At 42.4% G+C, this 14,429-nt stretch overlaps 1 protein-coding gene across 2 annotated transcripts in view; it reads right to left on the bottom strand.

Annotated features, from left to right (window-relative positions):
- CGNL1 (cingulin like 1) overlaps positions 1 to 14,429 on the bottom strand; it is a 170,162-nt gene that overhangs the window by 109,773 nt on the left and 45,960 nt on the right. Inside the window, exon 2 of one of the 2 annotated variants that reach the window (XM_010809305.4) lies at positions 12,404 to 12,518. The exons of the other annotated variant lie outside the window; for it this stretch is intronic. The gene's annotated coding sequence lies outside the window, so the exon portion shown is untranslated. The remainder of the gene's footprint in view (positions 1 to 12,403; positions 12,519 to 14,429) is intronic. 2 annotated transcript variants of the gene reach the window in all.

A 14,429-nucleotide genomic window follows, 5' to 3' on the forward strand; every position in this document is an offset into this window, starting at 1 on the left:
ATGCCTTTAGCAGAGCTTAATTATTCTCTCTAGCTGTGCCGGTTGCCCTGTTTTTTTCGTTAGTTCATTTCCTCACACTTTGTCTATTTATTTTTAACCAGTAGGGTGTTCGAGCTTACCAGCATTTGAGAACAAGATACTTTTCCATGAAAATAATTAATAAGAGCTAAGGTATTCTGATGCTTATTTCTGTTTTTTCAAAACTTAATTTTCCTGTCAAAACCCTTTCAAGCTTCTTTATGCACAATGCTGCTTTGAAAGCTTTATCATTATTTATTTGGATACACTGTTTAAAACATTTTTTACTTTAAGGAATCAAACAGTAATGATTAAAAATAAAAATTTTTTTTAAACAAAAAAGTTTAAGGAACATAAGGACCTGAAAATTGCTATTAAAACCTGAAAATTCAGGTCTCTTTATTTTCTGATGGGTCCTAATGCCAAGAATCTGGAGAAGGCAATGGCACCCTACTCCAGTACTCTTGCCTGGAAAATCCCATGGACGGAGGAGCCTGGTAGGCTGCAGTCCATGGGGTCGCCAGGAGTTGGACACGACTGAGCGACTCCATTTTCACTTTTTACTTTCATGCATTGGAGAAGGAAATGGCAACCCACTCCAGTGTTCTTGCCTGGAGAATCCCAGGGACGGGGAAGCCTGGTGGGCTGCCGTCTATGGGGTCACACAGAGTCAGACACAACTGAAGTGACTTAGCATAGCATAGCAATGCCAAGAATCACTGTCTTCACCCCTCTTGTGTGTGACCACCCTCGTCAAGAGACCATATAGATCACTAGGCAGGTCGCCCCAGCCACCCCACACTCAGAGGTTCTCTCACCAGAAATTCACTACTCTCACTCTGAAAACTCCGACAGCCACGGAGAGGCAGGAAGAGCAAAAACAACTGGTCACAGAAAACTGCTATCTTATTTTTTTCACTGTTAGCAGCATTTTTAAGTTTTCTTTCTATTCTGGCATCACTCTAGTAACATATTCTCCAAGAAAATCATCTATTTGACCCACATTTTCAAATTTATTTGCAGAGAATTTTGCAATGTATAAATCACTTCATCTCCTCTATATTTCTTACTTTCTAGCTTCATTTGTGCTTTCTTCACCTATTACTTTTGCAGGTAAAATACATGTCTACATATTTTTTTAAATTGTTGTTCCCCTAGAGAACTAGCTTAGACTTATCAATCATTTCTTTTTTTCTTAATTTTCTAATTTACTGAGGTCTAGTTTGATAATTATTCTTTCCTTCTGCTTTCCTTTATTCTGTTGTATTTCCAGTTTCTTGACTTGTATGCTTCATTTGTTTTTCACTCTTTGATCATAGTCCACAAATTTTGATATGTGACTATGTCAGGAATAGTGTTGGTTCCTAATGAACAGATGCCAAATAGCAACTTAAGAATTAGGATATTTTCCCCCCCAGAGATAGGAAGTTCAGAGCTGGAATAGATGCCAGGATATTTCTGAGGAATACCTCTTTTATCTTTCTACTCATCTACTTTTAACATGTATTAGACAACTTATAATTACAAGATAGCTGATCCAGCATCACACACACAAGTTTATTAGGCCATATGCGTCAACCTTTTTAAAGAGCTTTCTTGGAGGGCTCACCCACCAGTAATCCCTTGCACCTTATTGGTGAGAACTTAATCATGGATGGGGATGAGGATGACTTGTAGGTCATCCCCACCTACAAGAAAGGATTGGGAAATAGGATGTTGTCTTTTTTTTTTTTTAAGCTGGTCATTGACACTCTCAAAGTCAATGTTCTGTTGGTAAAAAGAGGAGAATGGACATTGGGAAGGCAGCCAGTAGTTTCCACCATGGAAATGTTTCTATTATTATTTTCTAGATAGTTTCAATTCGTGGTTTTGATTTATTTGACAAAAAAGTTGTTTTTGAGGAAGTTTTTGCATATCCGGTATGTTTGCTGTGTTGTTTTGGCTTGGGGAATCTTTATCTATGTTGTTAAGTTATATTTGCACTGCACTATGGTCAGAAAATGAAGTCACCGTAGTTCCCTCTGCCTTCCACTGGTTAGGACTGCAGTGCTGAGAGCACAGGTTCAGTCCCCAGCTGGGGAACTAAGATCTGCAAACTGCATGGAGCAGCCAAAAACACAAAGTGAAGTCACTATTATTTCTTTCTTTTTAAATGTATTGAGATTTCTTTTGTAGGCAAATACACAGATAATTTAATTTTTGTCACTGTTTAATTGGTGCTGGATGTGGTTTCTATTTTAAGCAATGGCATAGGCTTCCCAGGTGGCACTAGTGGTAAAGAACCTACCTGCCAATGCAATATATACCCATTTAATATACCCTTACCAATGATTTAGTTCAATTACACCACATGCGTTCACGCTTCGTCACTCAGTCGTGTCCAACTTTTTGCAATCCTTTTGGACTGTAGCCTGCCAGGCTCCTCTGTCCATGGGATTTTTCAGGTGAGAATACTGGAGTGGGTTGCCATTTCCTCTTCCAGGGTATCTTCTCAACCCAGGGATCAAATCTGGGTCTCCTGCATCATAGGTGGATTCTTTACCTGCTGAGCCATCGGGGAAGCCATCCACATTTGTCTCTCTGATTTGTCTCGGGCCTTCCTGGATATATCTGTCTCTTACCACTAGCTTAGCACCATCAGTTTGCTTGATGGTTATTTTAAATGTAAATCACGTTAGATATCACCTGTCATTTAACAGATAGGAACAGCTTGGATACACGTACCTGCAGTGTTCATCATCTCACTGATTGCAATGAGTTTATAATGTCTACTTGCATTTTCAGAGTGATATTACTAACATTTTAAATAATTTAATTTTTAACCAACGTAAAATAAGATATAATGAAAACCTGTACTTTTCAGTTTCCTATCCCCAATCCTGATCACATTCCTCAGAGGAAACCAATTGCAAATTGTAGCTCTTTCTCCTCCATGTTGCTGACTAAAATACCTAGCTGTGATTTCTTAACCTATCATTTTTACATATTGTAGATCACACACACACATACAACACATGAATTTCTCATTCTGTTAGCTTCCCAACAATAAAATCAAGAGCGAATTGTGTTTACATTATTGTGATAATATAATACTATATACTGAACAGCCAAATGGTAGACTCTGGTTATTTTTCCTTTCTCCTATAACTTTAATTTTTCTAGAGGTAGTAACTGCTGTTTTTACTTATCTTGTTTTCTACCCTTAAATCTCTTCATCAGCTATATTACATCCATTAGATGCTTTCCAGTATTAATTTGCAGATGATAAGAGTACCATCTTATCCTGTGATGACCTACCCTCCCCCCCAACATTAGGATTCAGCTGCTCTCTTCCCTTTGTGCTACATTGTTTCCCAAGTTCTTTGTCTTCCTCTTTCTTAGTTACAGAACTGTCCTGATGAAGCACAAGTCCAATAACTTTTTTTTTGGCCACACCCCACAGCTTGTGGGATCTTAGTTCCTTGATGAGAGATCAAACCTGTGCCCTCAGCAGTAGGCCACCAGAGAATTTCTTCCAATAACTTTTAAAGAAAAGGAAAAAATTGTTTGAGACTTTGTATTGTGAAAAATGACTTTATTCTATGCTTACTTTTGAATGATAGTCTAGCTGGATTTAGAATCCTGGTTAAAAATAACTTTCCCGTCAGATTTTTAAATATTACTTCATTATCTTCTAGGTTCTAAGGATGCTATTAAGAATTCTGATGCTATTATGATAGCATCTGTGCGTGCCCTGTTTATTTTTCTCTGAAAGTTTTTATGACCTTTTCTTTGTCCTTGGTGTTCCAAAATTTCAAAATGACATTACCCCATGAGGATTTTACTAAACTGGTGCTTTTACAAAACATGAGCACTTAACATATTCCTTCAATCTGGAAATTCACTTTAGTGCTATGAAATGTTCTTACATTATTTCTGTGATAATGTTCAGAGAATCCTTTTCTTCTGTTCTTGGTGTTTGCATTATCAGTAATGTTGAGTCTTCTAGACTGAATTTCAATTTTTCATATTTCTTTTCTCATCTACTCCTGTGCTCCATCTTTTTTTTCTAATTTTTTTAGAAATACATCCTCAAATTCTTTTAAATTCAAGTATTTCATTTTTAATTTCCATTATTTCTTTATTCTTCTCTAATTGTTTTTCTTTCTTAAGTGCTGTTCACATTTTGAACATGAAAACAGCTTCTCACTCTGAGAAGCTCTTTATTATAGTATATTATATTATAACTTTTTTCAAAAAATGCAGTTTCTCTGCTGTCTGCAACATCTCCATCTTCTGCAAGTTTTCTCCTTTCTGGTTTGTTTGGGCCCCCGTCTGTCATGTTGAAAGCCTTCCTAATATGACTCGGATCTTTGGCTGCCTGATCCTATTTAAGAAGGAAATATTAATATAATAGTAAAAGCAGGTTGGAGGATCTGTATATATGGAGAGGAATTATTAACTGGCAAACTTCCAAGTTATGTGGAAGGGAAAGTGCTGAGCTTTCCACTAAAGGATTTGCACATTTCAGTGTCTGGGGTCATTTTTCTCTGGAGCCAACTGATTTCCCAAGAATCCTCCAGGCCACTGCTGGGGCTGCAACAGGGCTGGCTGCTGGCCTTTGGGACAGGGCAGGGGAGCAACATGGAGGTCCCAGCATGAATTCAGCAGCCGTTTTCAGTCACCTATGACTGCTTCCAACATCATTCCGTTTTCAGTCACCCATGCCTGCTTCCAACATCATTCCAGTTCAGTTTCCCCAGAGAAGAGAGCTCTAATCTGCTGCTTGGGGGTGAGGGAAAGGGCAGGGGATGCTCAGATATCCGGTACAAAGCAGAGACCCTGGAAATCTAACTGCCCCAGTTCTCAAAGCACCTACATATCGGGTTGGCCCTGAACCCTGCCTTCCACAGTGACCTATGCCTTCCACTTTTGAGCCACTCAGCAGCTCCACAGGCAAATCACCTCATTTATACACTGCAGGTACCTCAGGATGAAGCATCTCTCACCCTGCTGTTAATAATTACCACCCCACTTGCTTCAGAGCTCTCCTCCACTAAGTCTCCACTGCCGTTCTTTGTCTTTGGAGGTTTAATTTTTATTCCTTTACTATCTTCTGAGTGGGATTTTCTTTTTTACTCTTTTAGCCATGCCAAATAGCATGTGGGATCTTAGTTCCCCGACCAGGGATCAAACCCAAGCCTTCTGCACTGGCAACACACAGTCTTAGACACTGGACCACCAGGGAAGTCCCTGACTGGGATTTTTATAAAGGGGATTTCTAGCATATCCAGCTGGACAAAATTAATAATGTTTGTAAAACACTTAATCCTAGAACAAGAACAGCAAACGTGGCTTAGATGAAACAACGCATGCAGGCCAAGACCACAATGACCAAGGGGTGTGTCTTGATCTCTCATTTCCAAGCAGTGCTGGCATGTTTTATTCTGCATCTCTAGTAGAGTCCGTACTCATTAAAACTTATAACAAATATTATTTTTAACAGAAGAGCTTCTGTAAAAATTTATTCAGTGTGATGCTTTTTAAAAATATTTACTAAATGAAGTCATTTTACCCATAATCTCCTCTTACACTGAGGCTGAGTTTTCTATGAAAATATTTCTCCTAATATTTATTAATAAAATTCTTTTGTAAGGTTTGTAGTCCTTTTCATTAGCTGCTACACTACAGTCAACACTAATTACATTTCAATCTTTGAGTAAGGCCACCTTGGTTTATTACATTCTTAGCTCCCTGTTAGCAAATTAATCCGCATATGTGAATTTCATGAAATGTCCACAATTTACATTTCCTTGACAACAGACCTCAATCCGGGATTTTCACAGAATGACATTTCTCACCTGGGCACGGGTGTCATAAGCAAATGTGGATTTCCTTCCCAATCACAGTGTAAACACTGAATTAATGAATGGATTTAAGGACAGCTGATCTCTGTCTTCAGCCACTAGGCTGTATCACCCTCCTAATGCATTCTACCATAGCACACTTGTTCAGTCAGGGACTAAACCCAACCGAGGACTTACATAATTTGGCAGTAAATGCTGACCAATTGCCAGGATGTAACATTGTGGCACTTGGCAAATAAAAGAGGTGTTCTGGAGTGGAAATAATGCTTTTGGGAAAGACCACTAAATGATGATAATTGCTTTAGTTAGCAAGATCAATGAGTGTGTGTGTAAGAACAAAGAGCTTAGCACTTGGCAAAACTATGAACATATGCCAGATAGAAACATTTCCTCTCTGGGCCATCACATGTTACCAGCTGAGCCTGGAGATTAGTCACAATGCCAGGCCACAACTCCCACCCCCACCCTCACCCCCTACTCAAGTTCCCAGTGCCACCTCCAGCCCATTCCACCTCCGGCCCATCCCAGAGGCCCTCATGGCTACTGAAGATATTCAGCCAGATGATGAGAAACCTCCCCACCGTGCTTTGCCCTCCATCCAGAGCACAGCAGTCCCCATCAGCCAGGCCCCAGCACCCAGTAGGGCACCTGGCACAGGACAGGGACTCTGTCTTTGGACATTTGCTTGGAATGAATAATTCTATCTGGTCATGCAAGTTATTTAAGAGAATGTTTAAAGTAGGGACAGGGAGCTGACGAGCCCGTGTACAGTCATAAACGTCATTCCAGAAAATAAGAAATGAGCCACCAACCAAAAATTAATTTCCCCTGAATGGGCTTTGGTGACTGCCTCATTCAGAGGGAAGCCACTGCCAGTCTAACAATACAAGTTAACACCTCTTATGAGTGGACAAAATGTTCACTCCAAAAGGACTTGCCTGTAGGACTGGTGGGAAGAATGAATTTTGTGCAGGAGTAGCCACATTAGACCCTCAGCAACATAAAAGTGAAAATCAGAGTGTGGAACAGTCAACAACAAAGCAAAGTGCATGCCAATCTTTCAATGTACTCCCAAACAGGACAGAAAGAGGCAGCCTTGCCTAAAGTAAGCTTTATTTTCTGTCTATTTCTTTCTTCCTATCTATCAATCCCTCCATCCATCCATTCTGTAGGGAAAAAAAAAACAACAATAAAGGAAACTAAACAAACTTATAAGATTTCAAAGGAAATGTCTCACACACAAGTCTTCTGAATTCCCTGAGAAAACAATTTCAAAAATAGGCTGAGGCTTGAAAATGATGGCAGAGTGGCTGTCTACCTTACAGACTTAAGTATGATTTGAATGTCCTAAAATGAGCATGATGACCAAAACTTTTCTACCTGGGGTGGTGGGGGAAGATTACAATACTGAGTGCTGTAGCTTCCCCTCAAAGTCACCTTGCACAAAAAGGGAGGGTGGCAAAGAGAAAAGAAAAGCCTGTAGGAAGGCTCCTTTTATACTATGGTTGTAGACTTTGGAGAATCAACCAGGGGTCTGAAGATCAGGGGTCACAGGGACTCACTACCCGGATGACAGTCAGGGCAGAGCATGGGCACCAAGCTGGCCTCCCTGGGATCCTCACCTCACCTCTGAGGTGCAGCCCTCTACGGCCGCACCCCATGGATGGTCCCCCACCACATCAGTCTCTGCTCCACTTCTGTTGGTTTTGATCCCACTCCTCTTTCATATTCCCCACTTTACCTTTAAAATTCAGTGGTCTTTTATACTTCACATGGTCTAAAAGAAATCAGAATTCACATCCAAAAAATGTTTCAGAAACGTTATTCATCCTTCTTCCCCTCTTGACCCCTGAAATTATTTCTAAAAGTTCTTCCAGGGCTTCCCTGGTGGCTCAGTGATAAAGAATCTGCCTGTCAATGCAGGAGACATGGGTCTCGATCCCTGATCCGGGAAGACCCCACATGCTACGAAGCAACTAAGCCAGTGCACCACAACTACTGAGCCTACTCTCTGGCATCTGCAAGCCACAAATACTGAGCCCACGTGCTGCAGCTACTGAAGCCTGCATGCCTGCAGAGCTTCAAGAGAAGCCACCGCAATGAGAAGTCTGAACACCGAAACTAGAGAGTAGCCCCCACTTGACAAAACTAGCAAAAAGCCTGAACAACAATAAAGACCCAGAGCAGCCAAAAATAAATAAATAAATTTTTTAAAGTTCTTCCACCAAGGCAAGGCTAAGACACCAAGTTTGCAATTCTGAAGACCAGTAATGGAGAGAACAGCCAGGTGCAGGGGCCAGAAATGGGTCTAACACTGCACTCAGATTAAATTCCAGCTCTGGACAAGTTAAACAACTTCTCTGAGAGTTTTCCTATCTCTAAAGTCAGATTATTAATGGTGACTTCACAACGTACTTGGGAAAATTAAATCACAGATTGTATGCTAAATGAAGTAGGAAATAATAAGTGAAAAAGAAGTGCCGTGTGGCATTTATGGCCACAAGAAAGCTGACTTTGATCATAAAACGTTTTTAAATACCTCTGAGGCAGAGGCTAAAAACCCCACTGGTTAACCAAACAGCATTAACCACCAGCATCCTGAAATAATTTACTAACTAATTAAGAAACCAGAGGGTTGAGAAATCTAAAGCACAGTGGTATGTCCAGAGTAGAAATTTAATAAATAGTTATTGACTGAATAAACGCGTGTCTTTATGTTGCCAGGTCCGCAGACAAGTTCTTAACCAGACATAACAGATCCATGACATATGTGCTACAGTTTCCATATGGAGCCTGAGCACAAAACATATCAATACAGCGTTGTCGTTGCATTTTAACTTCAAAAGCCCCCCTCAACACCACACACATGCAGTTACCGTCCATCAGTCCGTTTGTGTGCTGTCACTCAGTCGTGCCTGACTCTGTGTGACCCCATGGGCCAGCCAGGGTGCAACCACCCCAGGCTCTCCCTTACATCATCTTATCTGGTCAGATCCTTGCAGCCCCACTTGTGAGGAGTCTATTGATAATTTCTCCCATTTGAGATGCATAAGCTCTGAGGGACAGTAATTGCCCCCATGGTCTCAAACCTGGCTTGGGGGCAGTGTCGGGAGTAAGACCCAGACCTTCTGTCCCTAAGACCTTCACTCTCTTGAGCAGGAACCACATTTTCATCTTTCAGCTTCCCACAGCATCTGGTAGACTTCCCTGATGGCTCAGATGGCAAAGAATCTGCCTGCAATGCAGGAGACCCGGGGTTTGATTCCCTTGGTCAGGAAGAGACCCTGGAGAAGGAAATGACAACTCCAATATTTTTGCCTGGAAAATTCCATGGACAGAGGAGCCTGCCAGGCTATAGTCTCTAGGGTCACAAAGAGTCGGACACGACTGAGCAACTAACACTTGCACAGCATCTGGTAGTTATCCTGACATGGTCACTGGATGTCTGTGAACCAGAACACATCACCATGTCCCACTGCAGAGGGGTCTTTTGTCTATCCAAACTCAGTGGGTGTGTCACCCCTCAGGGTGGCCTTCCTCTTTGCCATATCCCAGCACCCATAAATGAATGGAAGAATTAACAAATCATGTATGATTCAAACAGCTCTGAATCCCTTTTAAAACTTCAACAAGTAAAACAAAAAAGCCAAGGGTTTCCATAACAAATCTCCATGCCTTCCCTTCTCGCAAGCCCACTACCTCCAACTGGAATGTGTATCACCGTTTAAAACACTAAACTCCGATTGTCAGCATTACTGTGGCTTTTCTTCCCACCTCTAGATGCCACGTACACAAGATGCGTGTGTTCCAAAAGTAGAAATTAGGTCCTGGGGTTATCAAGCATCTCCTAAAGGGAGTAAAGGAACCCTCTGGAATTTCAACAATGCCAGTTGTAACAAGCCTCATTCCTGGAGCCTCTTCAAAGAGGATTTCTGCAAAGTGAATTCCAAAGCTAAACATCCTCCCCTGGAAGGTATGTGACACCCTCTGCAAAGTAGTTCTTCTTGGTCCTTGAAAAAGATCAAACCAGGAAAATCTGTCCATCTTTGTCCTCATCAGGGAAAAAGACTGAGGGAGTTGGCATCATGAACAAACTTGTCCAAATGATTACAAAATCCAGAGCCCCCTGGAAGAGAAGGGTCCAGAGACATCCCTGTGGGCATCGATTCACAGACCACCCAGTCTCAAAAATGTATCAATCACAGTCGTTTCCATGGGACCCAGAAACACTGTACTGGGAATAACAGACATCTGGAACCGTCCACAGAAGCCTGAGTATCATACAGTGTGACTATTAAAAACAAAAAGATGATGATACTGTGAAGTCATCCAAAATATTAAAAAATAAAATTAAAATTAGCCTTCTAAAATAGAAACCTATGGGAATTCCCTGGCAGTCCAGTGGTTAGGACTCAGAGCTTTCACCAGCCAGGGTTTGATCCCTGGTCAGGGAACCAAAATCCCGACGTATGACCAAAACCAAAATATAAACACACAAAATAGAAACCCAGCAGAGTCCCACATGTATCAATTCAGGTCTGTTCTTCAAGACAGTTATGGTCCCAAAGTTTGATGACACCAGGGATTTTGTTCCGCAGTGCCATCTTCGGCCCCAGAATCGTCCTGGGTGGGCAGCAGTGGGAGGGGAACTCTCCCAGACCTCAAAGTCACCCCAACCACTGGCGTCATGTTCTTACCAGTTACTCAGATAACTGAAGAGCTGACTGAAGTTTCAGATGCTCTGAACATTTCCACGATCCTTGGCTCCCTCTCTCCTTTCCCAAAGCACTCCCACCCTGTCCCTGATTTCATATTCTGCTGTCTTCTGCCCTACCTAGTCTCCGTGACTTTACTGCTCCACATCACTGGGCTCATTTGTAAATATGAGAGCCTCAGATTCTACCTGGAAGTGCATATGGTCTGCATGTCTGTCCTCCCAAAATCCAGTCTCAAATGTTGAAATACTAACACATACTTCCCCCCTACTAGCAGATGGCATTAGGAGGTGGGGCCTTGGGAAGATATTTAGATTATGAGGATGGAGCCCTTGTGAATAGGACCAGTGGCCTTATAAAAGAGACACCACTCCAAGATCCCTAGTCCCTTCCACCACATGAGGACGCAGCATGAGAGCACCAGCTATGAACCAAGAAGAGGGCGTCACCAGAACACCACATGCTGCCACCTTCGGCCTCCAGAATGAGAAACAAGCTTCTGTTGTTTATAAGCCACCAGCCTTGGGGTTTCATTAGAGCAGCCCAAAGGGACTATGACATAAGTGATCAGGATATAAATGAACACATATACACAAATGAAACACATGTGGAGCAACCATCACTTCTCCTTAGAGCAAGAATCTGTCTCCCTCGTGGGCCCCATTCCTAAGTACAGAATCCCTTCTGCTCTTGTTCCAGGAGCCAGGGGATGGCACAAAGGTCTGGGGAGAAACTAGAACTGGGAGCTTCTCCTGCATGCCTTCCTAAGTCAGGCCCTGGCACTGGTGGGTAAAAGCTATCAACCACATCATCTCTATCTTATATTTAAATATCTATATTTGATACAGATGTCTCCAGTAAGAAGTTTCACAATTCATACTGTTTTCCAATAGCCAGAAATTGAATCAGTAATCAGAACTTGAAGTTTCAGTTATATAAACAAACTAAAGTGTTATATATTCAAGCCTTTCAGGGTTTGTCAGTATGTATATTCTTTTGAATTCATATGAATATAAGTATTTTAAAATTTCTCTCTTGAAAGCATGCTAAAATTTAATGGCCCACTTAGAGACTATACTATCCCTGTTTTGTCAAAAATAGCTTTTCACAAGCACTTTGGGAAGTTAAGACCTGTTCCTGGGTGTCCCTGTCCTCAGCTGCATTTGTAATACTGATTAATTCCTATTTAGTCTTTCATGTGCTTGCATAATGTACATATGCCTCTAAAGAAAAAACATTCTGCAAGGCCCTTTGTGCTCACTTAGCATGCAAATATAAGACTATTTTAGTTCTTATGACACAAGAAAATCAAGACAAATCTGCATGTTAAATACAAATATGATTTTTAAAACCAATACAATCCAACTTCACAACATGAATTTTAAATGCATGATAATGTAAATTTTGCTGAAATTAAATCACCATACATGCTGTGAACAGGAAGACAGTCACCCTTACAAGGCAGAAACCTTCCCTTGTGCAGGCTGCCACGAAAACACTGGTTCTTCTCGTGGTATAACGGCCTCACTTGTGTGCCCAGTCCACCTCAGTTCTTTCCCAAGAGTTTACAACAATTAAAATATGATAATATAACCTGCAACCTAAACCATTATAAACGAGGCATTGGAATGAGAGGTAGAGATCAGTGGTCATCCAGCTCATCCAGGATACGCTGGTACTAACGTTTTATTTAATCTCTAATGAGTTCCTATTGAAAGCCATGCTAGACCCTCTCCTAGAACAGTTCCGAGAAGAGACAAGAGTCCCCTCTTAGACTTACATTCAGGGGGTTGAGGGGGAGGGAAGAGATAGCAAGTAACTCACAGTGGCCCGTGCCATGAAGAAATAGAGCGGGGTGAGGAGAGAGAGCAAGGTGGTGGTGGTGAAGGTCCATCATCAGATACAGTAGGCAATCGAGGTCTCTCTGAGACAGGAACATCTGATTTGAAAGAGAGGAAGAGATCTCTGTAAGGCAGGCTAGGGCCAAGTAGAGGGCAAGTTGGAGCCACAGAGGAAGGGATGTGCTGGGCGCATGGGAGAATCAGCACGAAAGCTGACCTGGGCAAAACACAAGTGGAGATATGCAGAGGAGGGTGGGAGGGCAGAGCAGAGGGCAGGACAAAAACCATGAGGGTCTGTGGGTCTCAGGAAGATGCTGGGTCTTAATCCAAGTGGGGTGAAAACTCACCAGAAAGAGTCAAGGTGTTATTCCAAGCCAGGCTTCTCTTGTTGCCTCTGCTCTGCAACAAGAGAAGCCACCACAATGAGAAACCTGCATACCGCAACTAGAGAGGAGCTCCCGCTGGTCGGGAGAAAGTTTGTGCCCAGCAGTGAAGACCCAATGCAGCCAAAAATTAGTTAAGTTTTTAAAAAAGAAATGCAAAATCCTACATCCCACCCCAGATCCACTGAATCATCATCTGCATTTAGTAAGATCCACAGGAAGGTCCAGGCCTTGGCACTCCAACATCAGGAAGTCAAGAAGAGAAGGAGCAGAAGTCAGTGGGACAGGAGGAGACTAGGAAACGATGGTGGCCTGGAGGCTGAGAGAGGCTGATGTTTCCAGAAGGAAGGAGTGCTCAGATAAGCCAAACACTGCTGATAAACAGAGGAAGACCAGGATGGAGATCAAAGGTGGCCTTGCCGGGAACTTTGTCACTGGAGCGGAAGGCCAGAGAGCCCAACCAGAGTGGGATAACTAGATAATGGAGGAAGGTCAACTCCTTCAAGGAGTGTTGTGCACGTGTGCATGCTCAGTCACTTCAGTAGTGTCTGACTCTGCGACCCCATGGACTACAGCCCACCAGTCTCCTCTGTCCACGGGATTCTCTAGGCAAGAATACTGGAGTGGGTTGCCATTTCCTACTCCGGGGGATCTTCCCAAACCAGGGATGGAACCCGCATCTCCTGCGTTGGCAGGCGAGCTCTTACCACTATTGCCACCTGGGAAGCCCTTCAAGGAGTGTTAATTACCACAAAAATTAAAATACAAAGATAAAACGGAGATGCCTCCCTTGCTCACCTCTAACTCTCTCCCTTTCAGCCCTGTACAAAGTCTCTGCTGTGCTGATTTCCTCTCCCCAAGGATGTGTTTGCAGCGGGGGCAGGGGGCTAGAGTGCAAATAAAAATGGATAACCTGGCCTTTATGTTCAAAGAATTCTAAGCCAGACCTTACCTAATTTTATGGAATATTACTTTTTTCCCTCCCTCTGGCAGTCACCCATTATCCTGAGTTGCAGCTGAACCTATAAGGGTGTGCCAAGAAGGGCTGAAGAGGTATGGTCTGCATTTAATTAACACCAATTGCAGAAGCATATGGAAACTCCTTTTACTCTGAGAATGCCAGAAAACACATTGAGAAAAGAAACCAACCTAGAAGAAAAAGTCACTCCTTTTCCTTCTCCTCTACAAAATCCCTTAACCCAGCAGTCCCCAACCCCTGGGATACAGACCAATAGAAGTCCATGACCTGTTACAAACCAGGCTGCATAGCAGGAGGTGAGCAGCAGAGTGAAGCTTCATCTGTGTTTATAGCCACTACCCAGCATTCATATTACCACCTAAGCTCCACCTCCTGTCAGATCAAGGGCAGCATTAGATTCTCACAGGAGCACAACACACTTGGGGTGTCACTGTCTCCCATCCCATTCAGTTATAGGAAAACAAGCTCAGGGCTTCCACTGATTCTGCATTATGGTGGGTTGTATGCTTATTTCATTGTATATCACAATGTAATAACAGAAATAAAGTACACAGTAAATGTCACACACTTGTATCATCCCCACCCCACCCCCAGTGGAAAAACTGTCTTCCATAAAACTGGCCCCTGATGCCAAAAACTTTGGGGGC

Source organism: Bos taurus, chromosome 10 (assembly GCF_002263795.3).
Source record: "Bos taurus isolate L1 Dominette 01449 registration number 42190680 breed Hereford chromosome 10, ARS-UCD2.0, whole genome shotgun sequence".
Classification (NCBI taxonomy): domain Eukaryota; kingdom Metazoa; phylum Chordata; class Mammalia; order Artiodactyla; family Bovidae; genus Bos; species Bos taurus.